General features: G+C 39.9%; 1 long non-coding RNA gene across 4 annotated transcripts in view; it reads left to right on the top strand.

Annotated features, from left to right (window-relative positions):
* The window catches only part of LOC132252103 (uncharacterized), a 519,299-nt gene that overhangs the window by 283,536 nt on the left and 209,000 nt on the right, over positions 1 to 26,763 (top strand). For all 4 annotated transcript variants that reach the window (XR_009463852.1, XR_009463853.1, XR_009463850.1 and 1 more), the window contains one exon: positions 24,022 to 24,102. This is a non-coding gene — a long non-coding RNA (uncharacterized LOC132252103). The remainder of the gene's footprint in view (positions 1 to 24,021; positions 24,103 to 26,763) is intronic.

A 26,763-nucleotide genomic window follows, 5' to 3' on the forward strand; every position in this document is an offset into this window, starting at 1 on the left:
TAGTTGCCTGGATTTATGAGTATTTACTTTAAACAGATGGGAAAATTAAGGTTTACTTTTAACAGATGGAGAAATTAACTGTTGAAACCTTGAAAAAGCTTAATAAAAAAAAAAAAATAGCCCTCACATTTAAAGGGTAGCAAGGGGTTGAATGAAAGCTGTATTCACGTTCATTGTATATTTGCATTAAGGGCATCAACCTTTTGAAGTCCTTAGAATACATACCATACAATGAAGAAGATCTCAGTAGAAATATTGTGAAATACATGGCCTTGGGATTGGATAAGTGGGTGGAATGAAGTGGTTAAAATGATTTATTTGGTTGAGACACAGTTTTACCTCACACGTTCCATTGCACATTTTGAAGTGAATCACAAACAAAGTCTATAATGAAAGACAAAGGATTTCCACACGGCAGGCATATGTGATCATGTGTGTGGGGATTTAGAAGTGTGTGGGATTTACAATGGCAAGTAATGTGACAGTAAATATATATTTTTATAAGAGTGAATTAAATTATAATGAAGTCAATGCCTTCCAACCCTGGACTCATTTACATTTTATGATGATTAAAAACTCAAGGCCAAAGTTTTCAAACATAGGTATCCACAGTTAGGTATCTTAACAGACCCCTAAATAAAGGGTTTGATTTTTTTAGAGACCTTGACTGAGCATCTGTATTGTCAGATGCTATCCAATAACACTGAGAGAACTGTAGGAAAAGAGAGGGAGCATTTTCTTGAAGTAATTAATTGATTTAGCAGGAAACTCCTGGTTTTCTTGAAGTCAACCAGTGTCCTGGTTAAGACTGAATTTAACAGACCTGGCTGAGACTGAATTTAGCAGACCTGGTTTTACAGAGACATTCTACATTTTTCAAATCCAGTATTTGGAATGCAGGACTCTATTGTGTGTAGGGATGTACCCAAAGAGGTTACAGACTAAGTGGACAAGAAAGGCAAAGCATGGGAGGAAGAATGGAAGACTAGAAGGCAGTCAGCAGAATCCCATCTTGCAAAGGCCGTCAACCTTGAGACCCCAAATCACAGAAGGGGCCTGTCCAGCAGCCACAGCTGGGAAAGGGATTGGAATGCAACAGAGGAATGGAAGGTCATAGCAAACAGGCACCCTTTTCATTACTACAGTATCCCCCCACACGACTCTCCATTCAGCAACTGTGAAGTTGGATTTCCCCATCAACAATGACAAAGTGTTCTAACTAGATCATCTGCTACCTTTTAAACCCCATTACATTTACAAAGAAAAAGCACCTCTTCCAATGACACGTCTCCAAGCTACCAAAGTCTTCTACTAGGTATCTCTATTTATAAAATTTCCTCTTTTATAGACCCATTCATACAAATCACCTATGTTGGCCCAAACCTATGTCCTCTTTCTCTCTTTGTCTCATTCTTTGTCTCTGTCTCCCTCTTTCTCTTTCTTTCTGTCTCTTTCTCTTTCGCTGTCTTTCTCTGCATACAATAACCACAAACATGTTGAAGATTAAGTTTGTGTGGCCTGCAGATGGAATGAAATGCAGTGACAAAACTGAACTAATGCTCTGGGGTTAATTACCAGTATAGAAAAGAGTTAAATGGGGAGTTATAATTAATAAAAGGACTGATTGGTAGTTAATGCCTTACAACTAAACATTAGATGCTAGCCACATATGGGGGTTTTGCCATTGAATTCATTGAGGCTGTGATTTCACTACAAGCTGCTAAATGGTAAATCCTTTGACTTTATATTTCAAATAATAAAATATGGTTACTAGCATTTCTCAATGGAAAAGAAAAATATAGTGTAAAAAGAATCATTATACCTATATAAAGTATATATTAAACTTTGAAATAATGTATCACTGTAAATTCTGTTTTACCTAACAAACTGAAGAGAGGTTGGTAAATAGATCATCATGGATATCATATACTGCTTTTTGGTGTTACTAGAGTACAAAGAGGGCATTTGTCAGTGTATAGAGGTGTATTGCCCTCATTAGCCCCAAGTCTATAAGTGTTTGTGATGATAATAGTATTTTTGAAGTAATAAAACAATAGTTTTGTATCGTTATAGTTTGACTCAGTTTCTCCTCCTGTAATATGGGAATAAGAATCTCTTATCAATTGACAAAAACCACCTGGAGCATACTATAAGTGAAAAGTTCTACAAAATGCAAATCCGAGGCAGAAAATATGATAGTACTACAAGAATTAAAGACACTGAGCTTCATTTAAACTTTTGGGGCAGCTTGGGTTCCAGGGAACGGGTCCAAATGATATTAACACATTTGTTATATGAAAATCCTGGTAGCAGTATTATTTCACTTGCCTCTCATTTTAAACTCTTTGGAGGAAGGACTGCTTATTTAATTTCATGGCGAAAAGGTAATCAAGTAAATCTGAAAAATTTTAGTGGGCATGATGTCTCGAGTAGTGACTAGTCTAGGTATGGACACACACATTTTTCATTATAAACTACTAACTCACACCCTTATTAAAGTCACCTTTGGGCTGATATTTTCCTTACTGAACCTCTTTCCTGAGGTATTCATTGGCTTGTTTTGCCAAGTTAGATTTAATATAATTTGAAATAAAACAAATAATCAGTTGCTTCAGCTAAAAATAGCCACATAAAAGAAGAAACTAAATTTAAGCAAACAGAAATCCCTATAAGAAACCCTCTTCTGTGGTACTACTCATCAGTTGCTGTGTCATCCCAGATTCAGTAGGCAATATTTCCTTTATACCACATTTATTTAATATTCTTTATATACTTCCATGCACCATGGCTATGTTGTGTTAGTATGTTGCAGCTGGAACCTGATACTGTCCATTGTGGTTAGATTTACAAAACAGTTTCTATTATAAATCTCTTTTTTCATACATTCATAACTTTTTGAAACTTTTACCCTTTGGGCAGAAATAGCAATTTTCCAAACTTGGTCTTTGCAAAAGATGAATTTATTTGGAAAGCTTGAGTAAAATAATTTCAGTCATTTTGAATTATGGAACTATGTATAACATACTCTACTCTTATTTGGGTTTAATAAACAGCAAAAAAACCCACCCCAAAACCAAAACAAAACCCCAAAACAAAACAAAATGAACAAAATCCGAAGCATGCTTTTTAATCAAAACTAGTTAAACAAATTAAAGTTTGATAGTTGTATCATGGATGCACGTGGTCTTCATTAAAGGCTATTGTTTGTTTCTTTTTTGGGGAAATGTTTTAAAACAAAGTGTTAAGTGATATTATTTTTTCTATGCATTTCCAGGGCTGCTCACATTATGATAATAACAATGGATTTTTAAAATGTGTTATCACATTTTAACACTCATTAGGACAGGACAATTTAGGTTTTAATATGTGTTAACAGGTCAAGGTGAACCCTAGTAGGAAAGTTATCTACTCTGGTATCAGCAGAACCTTTTTAGTTCTTTTGCTTTTAATACTACCCATTTTTCTTCCTGGCCTGGACAGAGATTTCAGGGAAGTAGAAAAGCTGATGATTTCAAGTAGTTGCTAGTACATAGTGCAAAAAAGGAAATATTAAGTACCTGAATTAAATACCCCCCCACCCCCCAAAGAATCCTCTAAAATAAAAGTTGTCTTCAACATATGGAACAAATGAAAATTGAACTGTATGATCCAATAGTCTGAGGCTTTTATACCTTTTTAAGTTTTCAAAGGTTATAATGTACACGCATGTTACTTCTTACTTGTTGACTATTATATTTATAAAATAGTATATTTATATAATATATATACAATTGCAGCAAAACAACTGCAGAAAAAAGTGGGAGCTCATTTCTCTTTCATACAGTTCACCTCAATGAGATGTGAGTTTGAAAGTCAAATAACAACAGCACTAAGCAAAAGTAACTTTTCTTTAACTAACCAAGAGATTTAAAAAATGCTTTGATCCTTTTTAAGATTGCAATTAAAATCAGAAAGATTCAAAACATTCTTAAATTGTCAGCACCATAACTCATTATTTTCCAATCCTATTTTTTCAGATGATATATCCTGTTTTCCATCTGTAACCCTAATCATTGTTTCCATCTCTGACATTTTTCAAAACAAATTGCCTTTCCCATTTTGAATGTTGCAGACTTTAAAAAGTAGGTACAATCTGGTATAAAGGATAAGGCCCTGGTGAGATATGGATTTTTTTGGTGTGAATATTTATTTTATTCAAAAACAATTTACCTTAGAAACTTTATAACTGTTATTAAAGTGATTTAGGCAAAGTCCAACATCAGTTTTAATTCTGAAGAAATAGGATTGTATGTTTATTCATTAACAATTTAGATATGTAAAGATGATCCATCAGGTTCCAACAGAGTCAGAAAAGGTCTAACAGTTTGTTTTAGGTCTACTAAAAATATAACACATTCTATACATCAAGTACAGTTCTGATGGATCCCTGCAAGCACTTGTACAGTTTGTTTTTCACATTTCAAGATGGAAGCTATAATTTCTACACTGGCTTGGCTATAGGATTTTCTATTGTAGTTTCTAGACTTCATGGTCTCCACTGGCTTCATGAAGCCTATACCTTAGCTTTCAAGGTTTATAAGGTATAGGAGGGATTTACATTATAAAGCAGTGGTTCTCAGCCTTTTTAGACACAAGCCATCCCCTGGAAAATGTCAGCTCTTAGTTTTTACTTCATTTTTTGACTACAGAAAAATAATAAAACAATCCTTCCGTTGCAGAGAATGCAGAAAGACCAAAACAAGTTAGAATGCTTTTAACACTATGGATCTCTATTTGAAATCTCTGAGTTTATCTTGTGAATCATGCTTCTACACCTACCAGTGCTAAAATTGTGTGGCACTCTGCAACACCCCTGAAAGGATCTCCAGCCACCACAGAGTACCACTGCACCATAGTTGAGAATTATTGTTAACCCCCCCTCCCCCCCATAAGTAGCAACTGCTAACTTCCCATATTCATATTTTTCAAATATTACTTGCTTTAAAAAACAAACCAGACATCAGACTATCCTGTTGAAAATCTGTCACTTATAAAATAAGGCAAATACCATGCACAAATGCCCGTTGTTAATTTTGAAAAGAAAAGAGGTTAATAAATATCACCAATTTAAGGGAAAGTAACTTAATATTGCAAATATTGGATTTGCTGTTAATTAGACTTAAAAGAACATTAGCCAAACTTAAAATGTATGCCAATGGTGAATTAATCTGTCTAAAATGTCCTGAACTCTGCCTCCCACCACAGTGCATCTCTCTTGTGGATCCATAGATATTAAGGCCAGCGGAGACTATTATAATCACCCATTCTAACCTCTTACCTACTTTCTAGTATAAGAAATTGTATATAGCATAACCAAGTGGTGTCCAAATTTGAATAGACATCAGCATGGCATCCAGTTAAAATCTGAGTGTTAATATAGCCCTAATAACTCTGCATATCTAACTTGCAAGTCAGTATTTAAAACACCTTGGTTGTCTTAGAGGTTGGAATCCTCTATCTTGGTCAGCAGGGGATGGACGCATTTGACTGGAGACGGTAAGTACGTGGTGTTCACTCTTTAATAAGGTTTCTTACTGGCTACAGTAGATGAGTGAGTCCTGGTAGTGGACTGATTGATATCCTAGGCAAAATACACATGACAGAGGAACCATACCATAAGCCCTGAACAGGTGGACATATCAATGACAGGGATTGATCTACAGATGGCAATATTATGCACGTGTTAGAGGTTTGTGATTGTCTATTATAAATTTGTATATCCAGTACCCAAGTTATTCTGTGAACATTTGATGTACCTTTCCAACTCAAGAGTGGATATGGCTGTGGTCACCTTTGGGAAAGGAATAGTTAACAAGCTCAGAATCCAGCAAGGGTTAAGAGAAAGGCAGGTGCATCTCTCTTGTGGTTGCTGGTGCCTTCTGGTCACAGGTATTGAATTCTTCACTTGGGCTAGGTACAGCCATTCAAAAAGTCTGAGGCAGAATTGATCTAAAATATGCAGTTTTCTATAAGCAGTGTAGTTTAGATCAGTAGTGAAGAGAACACACATTCACCCTTTGTTTTTGGGGGGGGGAGGAACACAGATCTCAGACTGGGCTCCGCCATTTTTAAACCAGTCTACATGTGCTGCACTTCTGTTCTGTTATGGGTATAGACCAGTTTCTGAGCACTTATACAAGTAAAAGTCTGTATCTGGCCTAGGGGGGCAGTTCCTTTATGAACTGAAACTGAATTTGGAAAAAAACATCTAAAAAACCTGCTCTTCTTTTCCCCTTAACTCTCAGACAGTAGAGGGCAGTAGAGTTCCAACAGTGGTGCTGCAACCAGGTTAATGTACTAGGGACTAACAGCAGCTCTTTACCAGGTAAAATGGAGTGGTTGTGGCTTATGTTGGGTCTCTACCAAGTGGGCAGGAAAATAAGGGATCATAATAGGAATGGTGACCTATATTGGAAAAGTAATTAGATAGTTTGCAGACATATTCCAGAAATACAGTTGTAGCTTAGTAATACCACAGTCCTGGCATTTCCCCTTTTTTCTGATGATGTTTGGGGTGATGACTGAAATAGCACAATGACCGCTGTGAAAGGAATTTGAGCATTAGTGATACTAAGTAGAAAGGGTTCAGGTTCTTTGGGAGCTCAACTTATTTCCATACATTTACAAGTCATTAAAAAAATAAAAGTAGCATAACATCTATATTATTTTACAATTACATTTATTATACTTATTTTCAACCCTAACACCAGCCAAATTGAAGATTTTGGGCTTTGCATTACACCGTTAGCATTAACTTAACATTGCATTTTGCTTTTAATAAATATTTAGAAATATATAAGCATACACTGCAAGTGAGGTTGAGCTCTGAGGCTGAGGTCACAGAGTTAGGGAAGAAATTCACAGATAATTTTCAAGCAGTATTTCTAGACAGGGTTAAAAGAAATAAATACTCTTTTTCAATGTTTGCTACAGTTCCTCATGTCAGAAAATCCTAGGTTGGGAGAAATAACAGCTAGAATGATTCGACATATGAATTGGAAAGGCTAGATTGCTGTTAGGTTGTGGGTGGGCCTTTCATACTCCTGAAGTTATAATGTTTTTATTTAAAGAATAAATTGGATTTCTGGGCATGTATGGCATATATCAATTTAAAATTATTGGAGTTCTTCATATTGTTAAGTGTGCTTCAGTTTGAAAGAGTGAGGCTTTCCTACAAATGCCAAGTAAATTGCTCTGCAAGTCCAGAATCTCTGATCACTTCTGAATTGAAATGCTTTTGAAAGAAGCTGTAGTGTTCTAATAATTTTACAGCTCTCTGATTCGTACGCCTAGAACCCCAATCATTTCTAAATTGAAGTGCTCTCATTATTTTGAAGTTTTATGTGCAGTGTAAAATGATTTAAGAGTATTCTGCAGCTTTTCATTTTGGGGGGGAGAAAGGGGAAACTTTTTTTTTTCCTTTTCCTTTTTCTTTTTAAAAAGCCCAGGTCTTTCCCCAGTACATTGGAAGTCATTATCACCTAATTTAAACGTTCAGTGTTTAAAATGGAAATTGAAGCAAATTCCCTCCAAATAGTAATGATGATGGCTGGAAAAAAGAAAAGAAAAGAAAAAAAAAATCACTGCCTCAAAAGCTGAGAAAATACAAAGTAAGAAGCTGTCAGTGATCCTTGCTGGGAAAAGTGAGAGGAACAAGAAACATATTGTCGCTCTTCAGATGTGGTCAAGGTGAAGTGGGGAGACTGAATGAAAGTTACAACAATGTGACAAAAAAGAGACATAGATCCATTTAGTCTGGGAGGGAAGAGAGCAGGAGACACAGAAAGCTAGTTCACATGTTGCTTCTAAGCTGATTTTTGCTGTCATTTTATCATACAATTTTAGAGGGAAATGATGTATGCCCTTTTATACCTACTGACTTGGCTGTGTCTCTTAAGAATAACAGTTAGTTTCTTTTTTCATTACTGACCTCGTTTATTCTGAACACACAGTAGTGGTGTTGTTTATAAATCAAATACCTTTAGGAGAGAAAACTATTATTACTGTTATTTATTTGCAGCACAATGCACTGTGCGATGGGCAGAATGGTCCCTGCTCCAAGGAGCTCACAATATAAGGACAAATACGAAAAAAAAGGGTTCAAAGGAAAGAAAATAACAATAGGCAATGTTATAAATCTTAGCTGAACATTTTAAGAACTGTATTACACTAGTACACAGAGACCATTGAGTTTGCAACATTTCTTCTTTCAGTTGGGACCCATTTCCTATACCACATTTACCAGCATGTCTGATCCTGCACATAGAAATAAAGCAGTGCCCAAATAGGTACTTTCCAACTAACAATTTTTTTAAAGAAAAGATTATATTTTGTGCTAAACTATCTTCAGAAGCATATTAGGAGACAGAAGGATTCTATTTCACTGAGGCCGCTAACACATGTTATACTTAAGACATGATGAATCAGTTAATCAAATCTTAAATAGTTACCCAGCCACATGTTAATGCAATTAATGGCATAATAAAATAAGGAATAAGCCACAACATTATTACACAAAATATGTGTAGAAACTTTGTGGCTGGTTCCTATCATGCCATTAATTGATCACATGGCCAGGCTGGTTGGAGCTCCCAGTCTTCAAAGTGCATGTGGGTGCCTTCAGGGCTGAGAATGCTAATCAGCTGATTGCCGTTCTCAGGCTTGTGGACTCACCGAAGCCTTTGTCTCAGGTGGGAGCTGCAGTAGATCAGGACTCCAAGCCTTCAGGGCACAGCTGAAGTCAAAGGCTCTGCTGTTTCCTGTGGCTGGACCTCTGATCAGTAGATCCAGGCTGATCTATCACACACCCTTGCAGCTGGAAGCTTGGATCAGCTGACATCTCCTAGCTCTGGGGGCTCATGGTGCACCCCCATGACTGGAAGCCTGGATCAGCTGACATGGTGTGTGCTGGTGGCTGGGAGCCACATCAGCAGACCCAGGCTCTAAGCTGCAGCAGTTTACTAGGTGCTGGTGCAGCTTGAATTCCTGACACTGGACTCCCTTGCACCAGCAATATGGCATGATAGGATTTGATGCTCAATCCCACAATCATGCCTCCTGCCATGGACATGTGGTATGGCAGGAAGTATGATTGTGAGGATTGTGCATTAGATCCCATTAATTGCAAGTCTGCCAGGAGCCTAAATGGATAACCAAAGCACAGCTTTAAACAAAGTTGGAGTTGTACAAATGAAGTGTAGAAGCGGTTGTATTAGCTCCTCTGGGCACTTAGTTACCTCCATAATAGGAATAGGGAGATATCTTTGTGTCCCTGGAGGATGGGATCATTTCTGTAATGGAGGCACTTATGCACCCAGAGCAGGTAATAGTTATTGAATAGTTGGGTAACTCAGAGTAAGGTCAAGCTGCACTTTGGTTGTCTACATGAAAGAAAATTCTGCTTGTTGTAAATGGTATGAGAAAAAGTAGTGGGGATGAAGGGGGAAAACTTTAAGAAAACTGGTGGGTATTGCAAAAGAAGGCAGAATAATGCAGGGAGGCATAATTGTGGGGAAAAGCGCATGGCAAGAAGGAAGAGGGCGTGGTCAAAAAAATCCACATGCTCAAGCAGGCAAAGTAAGCCAGAATTTTTCTTCATTGTAGTTTGCAGTTCATTCTATGAAGCAGCAACCTCAACAAATACTATTCAGTGTGCTGGAGAGGAATCTAGTATGCCAGTGGAATTTGTGCTGCAAGGATTATCCCTACATCAGAGGAGTGCAATCTGCTTCTTATGCTTATAGCCCTTTGCTAGGATGAATTAATACTAATAATATGCTGTACTTTGTAGCGCTTACTCAGGGCAGTAGTTCCATTGAGTGTCAGTGCCACTATGCCTGCGGGCAAGCAGTATTCAGCAGGAATAGAGCTTGCAGAAATCAGCACAACATTATTTTTCTCAAGCACACTTTCCACCTCATGTTAAGGCAATTCAGTACTGTTCAACAATATTGTCGTTGTTGCTTATTTTATTTAATAATATTTAGATTAAAATCTGAATGTTGTACTAATCTAATAATAAAATATCCAGAAAAACATACACATTGCAATAAAAATAGGTCAAAATTCTGAGACTAAATTTTTATACAAAAATACCAAGGGGTGTTTGCTTTATAAAATATATATGTACATTCCCAATAGCTGTAAACTGTACTGGTGTAGTAAGTATACAAACCTTCCAGTATGGGTGCTGTTATACTGGTGTAAAGATGCCTCATTTGTATATAAGTATAACTGCATCCACATTAGAAATTGTACCAGTATAACTTTTTTGGCGGGGTAAATAATTGTGTAAACCAAGTCTAAGTTATAAGGTCTACAGGATTTTCCCCTAACAATTAAAACCATCTTTAAAATTCAGAACTAGAGTAGGCATTCTTAAAAAAATATTTTAATCAAGCAACTTTACTTCTGCTTTCTTCTAATCCATCAGCAGGGATCCTGGTTTTCACCAATTAAGAAAAAAAAAAGGAAATTCTCTGACAAAAATGGCAATTAAAATGAAGTGCCACTGTAAACATAGGTATCAATTAAACATAATGTTTTATTGATATATTTACAATTTTAAATCAATTTGCAAGCCTACCAGTGCCTCAATCACTATAATAAAATAAATTCTAAATGCCTATACATTTTGGTATTTGATTTTGGATTTTTTATCATGGAAAATCAGAGCTCTCCCTGCCCCCTTAGCTCATAGAATGTAGGTCCAGGCCCCTCACTCCCTCCCACAGCCCCTGGGCCCTGCTGGTGCCCCTCACTTCCTCCTCTGCCCCTCCATGACCCTCCAGCCCTGCTGCTGTCCCTCACTCCCCACCACAGCCCCTTGGCCCTGCTGGTAGCCCTCATCCCCACACTGCCCTCTGCCTCCCCAGCCCTGTCAGAGTGGGGCCTAAGTTGCCAGGGCTACAGGGCCAGGGACCCAGGTCTGTAGCCCCCTGAAGCAGCGCCCGAGTCCTGGCGGCTACCTGTGAGAGTCAGTGGCTGCTGCAACGAAGCGGAGCCTGGATCCCCCTCCCCCATGGGTGGCACAACCGGAGTGGAGCCTGTCGGTGGGTGAGTATGGGCTTTCTGCTGTGGGCTCGGGGGGGGGTAGCTCTCTGCCACTGCACACACTCCCTGGGGCAGGGGGACCCATCCCTCCCAGCTCTGTGCATGGGGTGGGGGCAGGGGTTGGGGCTGCCCACTGTGGGCTTGAGCTCCCAGCCCTGTTGCACTCTCCTGTGGCCTCTAGGGTGCAGCAGGTAGGACCCAGATGGCAGGGCAGAGTGGGGCTGGGGCTGGTGAGGCATTGCCCTGGTGTGGCATCCCCTGCCTGCCTGGCAGCAGCAGGGGAAGCAGCATGAGGATTTGCCCCTCACTGCTGCCTAGTGGGCAGGGAACACCTTGCCGGGGTAGCGTAGAGTTCCTAATGCCAAAGAGCTTCCCTGCTCAGCTCTGGTCTGCCCTGCCATGCTAGGTCCTGCCCACTGGGCTGCAGAGGCCCCACGGGGATGGCAGCAGGGCAGGGAGCAGGAGCCTGTAGTGGGCAATCCAGCCCCACCCTGTGCACAGATCTGGGGGGGCACGAGTGCCACCTGCCCTTCCCTGGGAATACACATAGCAACAGGGAACCAGCCTCTGCTCCCTGGATGAGTCGCCCAGGGCCCCATCCTGCTCATCTCTGGGGTCCAGCAACCACACATTCTGGTCCTGGGCCCCAGCCCCACACACCACCTGGCTGGGCAGGAGCCCCGGCCCCAGCTCCAGCCCTTCCCAGGTCACTCCCTCCCTTCCTATGGAGGCCTCAATCCTCACTTCCTTCCCCAGACTTACCTGTGGGAGCTGCTCCCTAGGCTGCTTGGTGGCCTCCCACTCCTTGCAAGCTGGGACTCTGTCCGCCTTCAGACAGCTCTTTGCAAAAGTGCAAATTCCATGTGTTGCTCTACTAAAACGAAAATTCTGCATTTTTTCGGGTAAAAGTAGAAATCCGCATTTTTAGGGCTTTTCCGTGGCAAACAGAAAACCCAGATCCCTGTTCATCAGCTATTCCTTCTATCATGTATGGGGTATGTAGCAATAGTACTATGTAACTGTAAAGGGCAAAACTGAAATGGTCTTGGAAACGTTGCCTGTCCCAGAACAAATTTTAAAATCTTGAACACAGCCAAAAAGGAAGATAAATGGTGAAAAAGAAACACTACATGGGCTTCCACAAATCATTTGATCTCTAAATATTTCTTTCCCCATTTATAAAACTGCAATGATATTTACTTACCTCATAGGACATTAGGAAAATTAATATTTAAAATGGTTTGAGAGTGCAAAGAAATGTATAAAAATAATTATTTTTATTATTGTTATTGTTTATTAAATATGTTCCAAGTGTGATCAGGTTAAAACATACCTTTTAAAACAGAATATTATGTTTTTGTTTTCATTATGTCGTTGATGTACTAGTTGTGTATGTACTATGTACTACAGACTTGATGAAGGACTGACGGGTTGCATCTATATGAGATGCTATGGTGATGCAGCATTGGCGGGCAAAAACCATAATGCTGCCACTACTGTGCAGTAGCAATGAGCTATTGCACAGTAGCTCATTGGTCCTATGCAGTAGGGTCAGAAACAGCCTATGTGGTGCTGGGACTGCACAGTTATTTACCAAATACTAAATGACTGTGCAGTAACAACTGCACAGTCAGGTGCATGTGTAGACAGGCCCACAGAGATGTTTCACACTACAGGGCTGATGTGCAATCTGCTACCCTGGGTGAAAAGCAGGTATATAGGGTCAAATAATAAATATTTTTAGAATAAGGTCCAAGAAGTGGTGTTAGACGCATCTTTTGCCTGTCCCATTACAGAAATGGAATAACCTGGGAACTCAGTTTTTTAACTCATTCTGCCTCAGGAAGGATTCTATTATAATGCCTCTGGAACACTGCTGATACTAGCCAGGTCAGTGACATACTCAGACTGTTGTCACTGCCCATTTTATTCAACTGTGTTAACAGCAATAATGATTTCTGTATGTATACACATACACATACTTTATTGCTACAAATTGTGCACGCAGGTAGACTGTATGAAAATCATTCACACACTGTTACTCTGTTCTACCAGTTAATCTCCCATGACTTGCTCTTGGGTGATCACTGATGTGTTAGATTGTGTCATAGGTCTACAATATAGACTGCTAGAGTTGGTGGTCAGGAGACTCAAGAAGTGATATTTACATTAGAATGAGAGTATGAATTCCATTTATCAAGCTTGGATTTGGACAGAGATCTATTAAATAAATATTCAAATACTTGACTTCTGCCTTTGTATAGGACTTTAATTTCCCAAACTGAAGAAATTCATCTAATAATAGTAATCCATTTTTACCCTGAATGTAATGGATAACAGATTTCTTTATGAAACAGTTACCAAAACAAGAGTTGATGATGCTGTTTTAGACTTGGTATTGGTAAGCAGTGTGTTACAGAAAAGCTGGTGGTAGAAAATAGCTTTACGCTGATTGATAATAATAACTTGATTCAATTTAAATTAACTGGAGGGATAATGCAGAAACAGGTAGTAACTGAAGGATTTTTTTTCTTTCAAAAGGAAAACTGATCTATTATCTTGTCCATCAAGCACTAAGTCATGGCCCTTCTGCTGCTTTAGGGCACCAGGTGCCTTACAGGCTGTATTCATTGCCTCCTTCACCCCTATAGCCATGCCCATGCCTCACAGATGTCACGCTCAATCCAGACACCAGTTTGCACAGGTTTCAGCCCTCTCAGCTTTGGCCTGTTGGCTGCCCTATCTGGGGAACTCCTAAGCCTTGGTGCACTGGTTCTGGTCTGGCTCCTCAGTCCCAGCCTCTCCTCAATCATGCTTCACTCCATCGAGGCTCAAGCTCTGGCCCCCTCAGCTGTCAGCCTACCCCTGTCTCATCCTTGGAGTACTGACTCTGGCCTCTTTGCCTTTGGCCAGCCCCCAGTCTCACTTTTGGGGTGCAGGCTCTGGCCATCTTGGCTTCTGCCTGCCTCTATCTTGCCCTTTCTGGGCTTAGACCCCCAAAGTGCCTCCCAGGCACCCCCTGCATGGCCTCCAATCCTTCCCTATTAGCCACATCCAGTCCTCTGATGTTAAACTTAAACATATAAGTAACCACTTCCAATTAAACATTATCTCCACTCTAGATCAGTGCCCCCACTCCAAGCCATACTTCCCCCTTCATGGTCTCCTTCCAGTTCCCTTGGGTAGCTTGGGTATTCATGGGCTAGTTTCCTGAATTTTCTTTCTCCCAGGAGCTTCTTCGTCTGTATCCTGCAGGGCCAGACTGCCTTCCTTGCTCCAAACACTGGGTTTATATGTCTCTAAGCCCTGCCTCTTCTGGTCATGTGGCTGGGCCTTAGCCATGCAGGGGTGTTTCCCTTCTGAGGTAATGGCCAGCTTGTTCTCTGCTGCAGCCCTACACAGCAAGATTATCTTGCTGCACTTTCCACTTAGTGACAGGAATCTCTGACACTTGGTCACAAACCTTGAAAATTGAAAAGGCTTAGAATTTCTTTTAATCAAAGGTACAAGAAAACTGATTTTTGAGCTGAGCTTCTATGTAACATCTGACATGTTGCAATATGGAGAATGATTAATTTTGCTTGAGAGGATGGGTTTTAGGACAAAAATTACAAGATGGGTAAGAGATTGGGTAACTACAAGAAACAACATATGTTTTAAAGGAGAACTATTGGGCTAGTGGTGTTCATCAAGAACTGGTCTTGAGAGTAATGACTTTGGCACAACCAATAAATATGCATTTATTAAATTTGTGGATAATGCAAAGTTGCATCATCATCAGTACAGAGAAGGGTAATGCTGGAAGAATTGACCTTGAAGACTAAGGCAGTAGAAATGGGATGAAATGTAATAGTATAATGTGCAAGCTTATGGATTTAGGGACAAGTGACAAGAATAATTGCTTTAAACTCATGTCACATCACTTGCAAAGGGCAAACAAAGAGGAAGACCTAAGTGTATTTGATAATCATTGAAAAACTCTAAACTGTCAATGTGATGTGGCCATGAAAAATGCAGATGCAGTCTTGGATATACCAGATATTATGTTTCCATTAGAGTTGGAGAAATATTTTTTCCATTATGAAGGGTGATGTTGTGAACTTGTGTGAATAATAATTTACAGCTCTAATCCATTTAAGAAAGATGCATTCAAACTGGAAGAGAAGGGCTGCATAGGACCAAGGGCTACTATTTTTACAAGGGGATGCTATCTTATGAGGGGAAAGTACAAGAGCTTGACTTCTTTAACCTAGGCTCCATACACATCTATTGGGAGAACTGCAGTTCTCCTAGTAGAAATTCTGGGTATAAAAATGTTCACACAGTTTCTCCTGGACCCAAACTGGTGGTCCAAAGAGAAAATTAACCTAAGTCCAACCAGGTAGAAGTGGCTCCCAGAAAATGAATGCATGTACATTTAGCTTTCCAACAGATATCACAGCACCATCCTCCAGCATCCCACTGTGTATAGCTCTGTCCTCCCTCTGTCCCCAGCTTGAGGAAGACAGTCTGGGACTTGGATTGGACTCCACTGCTTCAGCTGAGCACAGGGCAGAGCCCTCCTCCTGACTGCCTCAGGGCCAGGGAAGCCCTGTGCCTTTCACTAGCCCTGCACTACACTCCACAGCTACAGAGAGACATAGGGTGCCAAGGCAGCTGTGTCCCCTACGTGTGACCCCAAGACCTGGCCCAGACTCAAACCTAGGCCTAGACCTAAACCACTGCATCTTGCAGACCCAGGTGGAGACCTAGAAATTGACATGTCTGCAACTGATGAGAGGAAACGTTCTGGGTCCTCTCTCTCAAGGTCTCACAGTAGCAGAGGGAAGAGGAGGGATTGTGAGTGGGAGTTCCCTGGGGCATGTGGTCTCCTGGGGTAGTCAGCCAGTCAGCTCTGCTCTGGTACCAAGGGAGCCTGCAGAGCATTCTGGGATGTGTGCACAGTGGTGGCCCTGGCTGTGCATCATCAGCAGTGCAAGCTATCTGCACAGCACTTATCTTGCCACTCTAATGTTTGTACACTGTTGTTCCAGTAGGGTTTTCTACCAGAACACAACTGTAAGACACCTTGCAATTGATTTCAATGCTTGTATGTGGCTGTAATGAAATGAAGGCTTAAGGGGGGAGATTTATGGTCCCTGTAAAAATGTTAGCAAGGTAAATTCCAAGGAATGAGAAATGCTAAGTGACAATGTTGCCACAAGAACAAATAGGTATATACAATCCATGAACAAACAGAGGTTGGATAGTTTCTAACCATCAGAGCAGTAAGGTTCTAGAACAGGTTTCCAATAGTAGAGACAAAAAACTAACCAAGATGGATTTTGATCATTTGGAGAGCAAACTGCCTATCTGTTCCTATCTTAATGTAACTTGCACACTCTGTTTCTGGCTGTTTTTGATCCTTTTGAGTTGCCTTGCTTTGCATTTTATACATGTGGAGAGACAGTTTCCCAACTAAGATTCATTCCTACCTCCCACTGCTTGTCTTCCTTTCTTTGGGCAAAACAAAATGCTGCAATGAAAAGTATGTGATTTACAATAGCAGTGTACTTGAATGTACTCAATTGTCCTAAACTAAAAAAAATCTTCAGTCTTAGGTCTCTGACAGATGTTTCATAGATTTCATAGACATTAGGGCTGGAAGGGACCTCAAAGATCATCAAGTCCAGCCCCCTGCCCCAGGGGCAGGAAGTCAGCTAGGGTCAAAGGATCCCAGCAAGATAAGCATCCAAATGTTTCTTGAAAGAGTCCAGAGTAGGTGCCTGCACCACTTCTAGAAAGAGTCTGTTCCAGGTCTTGGGGGCTCGGACAGTAAAGAAATTTTTTCTTATGTGTAGCCTGAAAAGGTCTTGGAGGAGTTTATGACCATTGGTCCTTATTTTACCTTGGGCTGCTCTGGTGAACAGATGTTCTCCCCGATCCTGATGTATACCCCTTATGTACTTATAGGCAGCCACCAGGTCCCCCCTGAGCCTGTGCTTTTCCAGGATGAAGAGTCCCATGGGTCTCAGTCTCTCTTCATAAGGCCTATTCCTTTGCCCTCTGATCATGTGCGTGGCTGTCCTCTGGACTCTCTCAAGCTTCTTGACATCCTTCTTGAATTGCAGAGCCCAGAACTGGATGTAGTACTCCAGCTGCAGCCTCACCAAGGCTGAGTACAGCAGGAGGATGACATCCTGAGTCTTACTGGAGAAGCATCTATGGATGCAAGCCAGAATTTGGTTAGGTTTACCAGCTGTGACATCGCATTGATGGCTCATGTTCATCTTGTATTCAATCATGACCCCCAAGTCTCTTTCAGCAGTGCTGCTAGCAAGTGTAGCACCGCTGAGCCTATAAGCATGCTTTGGGTGTTTTTCCCCCCGAGGTGGAGTACCTTACATTTATTGGTATTGAACATCATCAGGTTTGTATGCGCCCACTTACTAAGTTTATCCAAGTCAGCCTGGATCACTAGCCTGCCCTCAGGTGTGGATGCTGTGCCCCAAAGTTTAGTGTCATTGGCGAACTTAGCCAGTGGGCTTCTGACACTAATGTCCACATTGTTGATAAAGATGTTAAAGAGAACTGGTCCAAGGACAGAGCCTTGGGGGATGCCACTGGTCATGGAGTGCCATAATGATTTGCTATCATCGACCATTATTCTCTGGGTCTGACCTCAGAGCCAGTTTCCCAGCCATCGGGCTGTGTTGTAGCTGAGGTCACAGTTGGCCAATTTTTCCATGAGGAGGTCATGGGACATGAGATTAAAGGCTTTTTTAAAGTCCAGATACATGACATCAATCTCTTTTCCCTTGTCCAGGTGGTATGTCACCTGGTCATAGAAGAAGATGAGATTGGTCAGGTAAGATCTACCCCTGACAAACCCCTGCTGGCTGTCCCTCAGGATGTTGCCCTCATGTTATATTTCTAGCACAAGATATGCTGCTCTCCCCCTAGAAATTGCCAGTGTACTGGCATTCATGAGAATGCTCTTCCACTTGAAACCTGAACTCTCTCCTCTGCATGAGAGTTTCTCCCACTAGAATGAATGCCTGTAGGCTTCTGCTCTCCTCCTCCATTACTGGGAAGAGGCAAACAGCAACTTTCCTTGTTCCTTCCTCCAGTTGGACTTCTTTCTGGGGAAGGTGCATGCATATCTTCCTGCAGTTTGACTCCTGATCACTGATGAGTGGAGCAGCAGCTGTTTCCCATGCCTTCACCTGACTAGGGTGACCTCAGTCTGAGAAAGCCATGGGGAGCAGGAAAAAAGGGTGTATTCAGGCTGAAACACCTGTATAGTCCCTCTCTCAGGAAGATTTCAAATTTCCCAGAAATTTTCACTGGTAGAAATTAATGTCTGCCTATGGCCTTAGTCTGTGATATTTTATTTCTTTGAAGTGCAGTTGTTTGGGATGTATGAGAAAAAAACTTACTGAAAGTGTAGCTAACAGTATTTTTTGACACTGCTGATATTCTTGATACTAAAACGTGTCTTCTGCTAATATTTCTATTGCTTTTATTGCTTACTCCTTCATTACACTATTTAATGTTTAATTTACCTTACTTGTCAAAGAATCTACTATTGTAAGACTATAGTCTACCGAACCTACTAATAATGAAGTAATACCTTACTCCAAGTCATGAAGTTACTTGCACATTAAGGTACTGCTTGTTTGACATTGGAACAGACATTAGAATCAGGTTTCTCTCTTTTAAGGTCTTAAGAAATTATCAGATGTGTATATTATTTAGAGCTTATACCTATGCAGCATATTGAAGTTTCTAGTATCCATACTGACTTCTCATCAGAAGCCTATTGGGGTGTACTGTTATCCTAGGATGAATATAATTTAATGCATGACAAAGAAAATCAAACACCACTTCATTTCTGAACCATGCTATGGTTTTAATTAAAGATGAAAGGCTTATATAAGAGAAATACATCAAGTGTTTTCTTACCATTGTGAAGCCCATGCTATTTTCTGAACTCCAACATTTATAAATAAAGCAGAAACTAGATATAAGGATGAGATTGCTATCCATGAGAGTAACTTACATACATTTTCTCATGGATATTCAACCAATCACATTACCTAAATGCTTTTAAAAATAAACTATATTTCCAAAGATAAAATTGGAAGTTGGAAAACTATGGAACTATTTAATTAAAAAGCTGGTTCTAGATCCTATTTGTCATATAAATGAGTAAGGGGTCATTCCATTCCAGCTCTGAAACTTCCTTCCCCTTGACTTCTACCACAGCCTCAACCTCGACATCTTCTGGAACCACTAAAAAACCTTACAAAGGCACTTAGAAAGCAAGTTTAGGCTGAGTGGCTGTTTGTGGGCATGCGTGGGGAGTCTCTGTTATATTTTGTTACTCAATTTTTATAAGTAGTTTTGTTCTCTTGCTTTGTTCTCTTGTTCATTCTCCTATTTTCCAAGTTATTTTGTTTTCTTGCTGTAAGCTATCCCCAACTGTTGTTAGGCAAGTTAGCATGTAAATCAAATAAATAACTATACTTCAGCCACCTGGGAGAATAGTGGCTCCATCCTCCCTCCGTACTGCTGCACCCAGTGCGGGAAGGGCTAGATCAAGAGCTGACCTTTTTTTCCTTCCTCCCTGTTAAACATTTACACTTTTTAAAAACTTTTCACAACTTGTGCTTCTTTAGCTTTTTCCTCCCTCTCTTTTTTCAAATTCCCTCTAAATTGTGAAGAGCTCACTGGTCAAGTTTGTGGATGACACCCGTATGATCAGAGTCTTACATGGCAAGCCATACGAGGAAAGGCTGAGGGATTTGGGACTCTTCAGCCTGAAGAAAAGAAGACTGAGAGGGGACCTGGTAGCATCTTACCATTACACCAGGGGTGTACATCAAGGGCTCGGTGAGCAACTGTTCACCAGGGCACCCAAGGGGAAAACTAGGGGTAATGGCCAAAAACTCCTGGAAGACCGATTGAGGTTCAACATTAGGAAAAACTTCTTCACAGTCAGGGTGTCCAGACTGTGGAATAAGCTCCCTCCAGAGGTGGTACAATCACCTACCCTGGAAGCCTTCAAGAGGAGACTAGACAGTCACCTTGTTGGGGTCACCTGACCCCCAGTTATCTTCCCTGCTTGGTGCAGGGGGCTGGACCTGATGATCTTCCAAGGTCCCTTCTAGCCTTACAATCTATGAATCTATGAAATGACCTTTTTCCTCCAATTTCTTGCCTCTCCCCAGTTTTTCTGTTCTTTACCTGTTTCTACCAAATTAATTCCTTTTTCTCCTTTCTATTTTCCCTGCTCATTTTAAAAACAATGGGAATGATCATAGTGTGGAGGGAAAGATAAATCTTCAGACGACTGTCTAGCTTTTCTCAGTTTCTCTTTCTTCTGGTTCCCCTCAGTGCCCAGCCACTGTCTTCCTAGATTTTCTTAATCCCACTCTGTCTCCCTACTTTCTGTCACTGTTGCTCATATCCTGGTGGATAGGCTTCCCAGTGCAACTGTCTTCATAAAGATTTGTTAACCTAAGTGTTCTCGTCTATTGATGATTTTTGCTGTATTGTGCTGGCTGGAACCCAGAGCTATTATAAAAGCTTGTTTGTGAACTGTGCTGGCAGAAAAAGCCACTATGGCATGACTGCTCATGAAGCTCTGACTGTGCTTGTCCCCACACCAATGTCAGTGTGACTGCATTTATGTCAAATTTAATGAACATTGCTGACTAGATGATATTTTTTGGTGGACAGCCTTCCTTATTTTTGTCTTTGTAAATCACTATACAAACTGCACAATATCTAAATAGAATTAGTGTAAGGTACATAAGGATTGGTCTCAATGAGCAATTAGCATTTCCTTAATATGCAAACACAATTAATTTCCTAATATATTTAAAACTCTGTCAGAAATTGCATTTTCCCATATCTACAAATTTGGCTTACTTGGATGAAAATAGACCATGGTAGGAGGGTTTTTGAAATGTGAGGCTCAGTACTAATAGTAGAGTTTTGGTTTATGTAGATGTAAAAAGTACAGTGCTTCCATAAACATTTCTAAATGCATCCATTACTATTACATAGACATATGCTTTCATTGGAACGCAGTATGTTTACTGTATTTACTGGTAGATTGATTTTTTTTTTTTCAGATATATTTCCAGGTACATTTTTTTGAGGTAAAATTGTGAGGTAAAGCACTCCATGAGGCTGGTTAACATGCAAATTAGCATTAGTGGATTGGGTCCCTCAGCTGTCACTCCTAAGAGTTTGTGAAAGACAACTGAATTAAACCATGTTGTTTTAGATTGGTTCCTATAGAACCGCCTTCAGCTTCAACAGGAACAGTGACACCATATGCTATTAATCATCACTGTTATGTTTAGCACTCGATAGACTGAAATTTGCTGTTTTCAGACATTATACACCAGTAGAAAACCTATTATGTATGTTACATTTCACTGTGAGAGGAACATTTAATCCTGTTTTGCTGTCTATAGTTGTTTCAGATATATTTATAAAGAAAGGTCTTCCTATGGGATCCATAAATCACATATTACCTTTTAGCTATGCCATATTTTAAAGTAATGTTAGCATGCTAAAATAAAGGTTTGTTACTTTCTCATAATGCATGTAAGCTTGCCTTCCTGTGTTGTGTACAGAATATTCCATGTACCACCCATATTGAAGATGGTTGTTATTAAATATGCTGGCTCAGTTTACTAGTAGCTTTAATACACTTCTGTAACAAAGAACTACTTGTAACATCAAAGCACATGGAGACATTAGCTCTTTTCCCCTATAGCCCCTGACCTGAAAGCTTTGCTTTTTATCTTTATATAAAAGGAAAATATGCTTTTCAAAGAAGCCTAGCTAGAGTGTGGATATTCTGTCCATTGTAGAATAATAGGTTGTGAAAGTAATCTGCAATTTTTCATCTCTGTTCAGAGTGTTGTTTCTTCTTGGACATTATGGGGTTTTTTGAGTGAAAACTCCTGCTTTCAAGTAATAGTGACTGGGAAAATGCTTTCCAAATCCTGATGTGTCTTTATTTTGATAAGCTTGTTTATCTCAGGGAGGGAGGAGGAAGGGACTGTGCATTTCTCTTGGTGCCCCTTACTCTAAGGAAGAAACTGGGGGAGAAGTGGAATTTTGTTCATCTTTATAATAACAGGAAAAAAATAAAGTTAGAGAAATAACCCTCTCCTATAATAAGTGGTGTGCACTAATGTAGTTAAATGAAATGAATGTCTGTAATGGAGCCAACACCTACCAAACAGAAATGCAGAGCCTTTGCTTGCATGTTTCTATTTAATGTTCTAAAGATTTTTAATAAGAAATATCAAGTTATTTGTCACACACATCATTGCCTCTGAAACTGAAATTTATAGATTGGTCCCAACATTGGTTCTGTATGTGTGCATATCAGATTTTTTCATAATTTAAGCAAAAATAGAGGTATAACAGGTCCTTGTGCCATGTTAGCACAGTTAAGGTTCTTGAGTGAGTTATCTTTGAGCACGTCTATATGTCACTGTACAGTGATGTTGCTAAGGTGTGCTTTAGTACTTCCTTCTGGAAGTACTAAAGCATGGCACTTTATAGGTGTTTACTGCGCCATGTGCATGGTGCACGGTTAGATTTTGTCACTACGTTGCCATAGTGGTGCACTGTACCTGGAGTGTGCTATTATGGTGAGATAGCTGGCAATCATGTGTAGATCTGTATGATTACTACACCACCGTAGCATGCTGTATGGCAATGTAGCGCGTTGCTGCTTCGCTATAGGGTGACATGTAGATGTGCCCTTTAGGTACCTAAATTAGATGCCTGAAGGTCTTCTCTTTCCATTTAGGTTTTTAAGTGTCTATTGCAAAGACAAATACACTTTCCATTAATATCTTTAAAGGACAGAATGAGGCTTAGATCCTTGATTTTACCTATTTATTTCAGGGGCCTGGCTTTAGACTTCCTGGTATATTTTCTGTTGCATTTTAATAACAGTATGGTCTGGGAAAGTCCTAGAGAGGAGCTTAGACTTCAGCATCTATCCTTCTGTCCATGCTGAAATTGATTCAAGTCCACTGAAGTTAATGTGAAGATTCTTACTGACTGTTGTGATTTGGACGTTGCCTTTAAGAGCATGAGAAGTTCCAGTGGCTTCAGTGCTAAGAGCTAAGCATATGCCTGCATGATTTACTTTAGGGCTTTAGTTAGGAATTGTTAATGTGACCTATTAGGAAAGAGTCTGGCTACATAATTAAAAATGCAACAGAGAGCTCCTTAATTTTTAAGGATGTATATCTACAGAGGTTTTCACACAGTGTTTGATCACCTTAGATTTTAGTTATGATTTAATCCTTTTTTCTTTGCAAATGACTGATTTTTGTGAAATTATTAATATCCAAAGATATAGAACCTTCCAATAGGAAAGAGAGAAGATATTTTTAGTTTAGAAGTGTTACTAAGTATTCACTATTTAAACATAGTAGGTTTGGAGCTTCCTGTTAGGAGACTCCTACTGAGTGTTTTTTATTCAAAATTGTGTCCTTGAAACTGGCTGTGAAAACTATTTTCTCCTTCTCTCACATAGTTAATTGTATTTTACAGGACACATGTCTTCCTATAAGTATTTACATCTTATATATGTACTATTTATATTCCTGCATATGTGATAATTTATGCATGCCATATCATGTATTTCTTGATACACTTTTCAGGATCATACAGTGTGCTGAAGGAAAAGAATAATTATTTTTAGGCTATATTAATCTTTGATTAAAACTTTAGAAAATGAAAAATGTTTTTCAACACCAAATGTGAAAATGTGAGTAAATTATGTATTGAGCTTGTCTAGATAGGTTAAAGAATATGAAATCTTTTGCAAAATGAATATTTTTGTTTGTATCCAACTAATATGCCAACTTATGGTAACTTACATTTTACTCCCGTTTGCTACAGGTGAAACGGGTGAACATCAGACAGCTCATTATAGAGACAAGCATGCTGCAGTCCCAAAGTAGGATGACAGAACAAGTCATGGTACGTATAGTAATTTCAGTGCTACAATACATCTTCAAGCTGTCTGAGGTAAAATGCTTACTAAGCACTGCACTGGAGCTGTCAGAATGCTTCATGGGGTGGTAATTAAATTGAAGCAGTTCTACCGTTCATTTTGTGGAACTAAGCCAAAATTATATGTATCCTAGCAATATACTACCATAGACCTTTAGTTGTAGAAAGAACACAACATTGTTGCATCTAATGAATTCACTTTCATAGAAAACATTCTACTTCTTGCTGTTGCAATCCCACATCTTGCTAGTTAATGGACTAGTTTTTGCTCATTATACTTAGGAAACTGGCCATAGTGAATGATACATTATTTAAGGTGGCAAGCAATTTGGGATTGAGACCTAGAGCTGGATCTTCAGTTGTGGCTAAAATAACTGAAGATTGATGGTTGTCATGGGCAAAAGTGTCTTTAAGATCCTGAGGCTGGCTGAGGGCTGTTCTAGCTCTTAGCATAATTTAGAGCAGCCTTGGGACTGCTTTGTATTATGCTGGTTGGCTGTTGCCCCAAGAGGCAAGTATAATCCATTTTTAGAGATGTGTCAAAAATGCAAAAAAAGGTATTTTTCAGATCATCTGCATATCTGCTATATAAAATGTTATAAAGCAAAATTTTATTGGAAATCCAAGCTGGAGGTTGCTTAATTTGTAGTGAACTGGTCTTTGAATAACTAGTCCAGAAAGAAATGGGAAGCTACTATTCTAATTGCAATTACTATTGCAAGAGACATCCTTTGAGGACTAGATCAGTATGGCTAAAAAGAAAAGTAAAGTAAGCTTATCACTGAGGATTAACTCTGTACAACTAAGGTTGAGTACACTCATTCAAATAATCTGGAAGAATTATCTCAGGTTTGTTCTCCTGATAGAGAAAGATACACTGAGCTGTGCATACAGACATTAAAAAGCTGAGAACCTAAAAAGCAGAGAGGTTGTAGTACTGACACTGTGCAGCTTGGGGCAGGAGGGAGGAGACCTGCACATATCTCAGCATGCTCTGCAGGCTCCCATAGTCTGTCTGGTGACAGATGGCATCAGTGCATAGGGCAGCTCTAATTGGCTGACTCAGACTGCCTATGTTCAGCCGGTTTTCCTACAGCACAATGTTGGGATTGTTTAGAAGACACGTTCTTTCCCTTCTGCAGCAGTGGCAGAGTCCAGTGAATACATATCATTTAAGAAAATGTTGAATAATAGGAAAATGCCCTGAGTAGCATTTCCTGTGCTACAAAACTGGCTCCCTTCAGATTTTTAAGGTATGTATGGTTGTGCTTAAATCTTACACACAATGTTCAGTAAAGTGACAGGATAACTAGAAAGGAATAACTAGAAAGTTTCAATAAGAAAAATAAGAATAACTGGTAATTGAGGAGGCCCTCACATTGTCTTTTCAGATGAAGAACCATGTTTATATATGTCTTTGATAAAGATCATGCTATGTTTTAGTACACTTCTCATCCTATAAAAGATCTAATGCAGGTTAAATTTCACTGAGGTAAAAAAAATCTTTAACTGGTTTGGCCCTTTTAGGATTAATTATATCACTGGTTGTTTGCTACAACTTGAGGTTTATTTTGTGGGGCATGAGGAAACTGAAGATAGGCACTACAAGGGCAGTTATACCATATATGCATTTATCATGAATAAAAGTATAACAACATAAAAATTACAAGGTGAAAAGAAAATAAATATATTGGCGAGGTAAACAAAGCATCTACCATTACCCACAGTTGTCTTGAAGAGATCTGAGTTTGGCTGGGTAGTCAGGACAACTGGCAAAAAAGAAGTCTTCTGACTGACTTTTTGAACGGTTCCTTCAGAAACCCGTCGAGTCAGGCTCAGAGCCTCTCTCTCAGACTTAAACATCCCAGAGTTTCCCTTTAGTTTTGTTGCAGCCTAAATCATATTCTAGAAGTCAGGGGTGTTAAGCATATGGACTGTAGGACGGATCCAGCCTGCTGTTGCTCCATCTAGCCCAGTGGGTACTGGTAGACCATGGAATTTAGGGTTCTGGCTAGCAGTGGGTGGGACCTGTCACTGAATCCAGGATGCTTGGGCCCCACTGAACACAACCTGTGATGGGCAAGTGGCAGCACTGCCAACACAGCCCTACTGCCCAGCCTGCTGCTGTCTCTGCAGCTGTCTCTACCCCAGCTCTGAAGTTGCTGTCACTATGGTTGCTGCTGCCAGTCATGAAGATCCAGCCCACAGAGAAGCCCCATGGTCCTCATCCAGCCCAAGGTCAAGGGTGATTTTGACTTGTCTTATATAGGTTACACAGGGGAATATGGAGAAGAGATGAAGAGGTATTTCCCAAGGAAGCCATTGTGCATGCAAGTGAGTAATCTATCCTTGCCACTTCTTGCTCAAATCCTGCATCTCTTCAGGAGAACAAATGTACTCTGATAATTGGTTGAGGAGACTGCAGGAGTTTAGTACTTGAACAAATTCTCCATATAAACTGATTGAACTCATATGAATTAAAAAGAGTATAAAGAAGTGTAGTGGACAATAAGAGCGCATCAAGATGGTGCTTATAGCAAAGCTGTGACTTATACTTGGGTCCAAGAAAGAATTTATTATCTTAACTATTTTTTAAAATCGTTTCACCTTTGAATCTCAGTGTGGGCA

The sequence above is a fragment of the Alligator mississippiensis genome, chromosome 1 (genome assembly GCF_030867095.1).
Source record: "Alligator mississippiensis isolate rAllMis1 chromosome 1, rAllMis1, whole genome shotgun sequence".
Lineage (NCBI taxonomy): Eukaryota > Metazoa > Chordata > Crocodylia > Alligatoridae > Alligator > Alligator mississippiensis.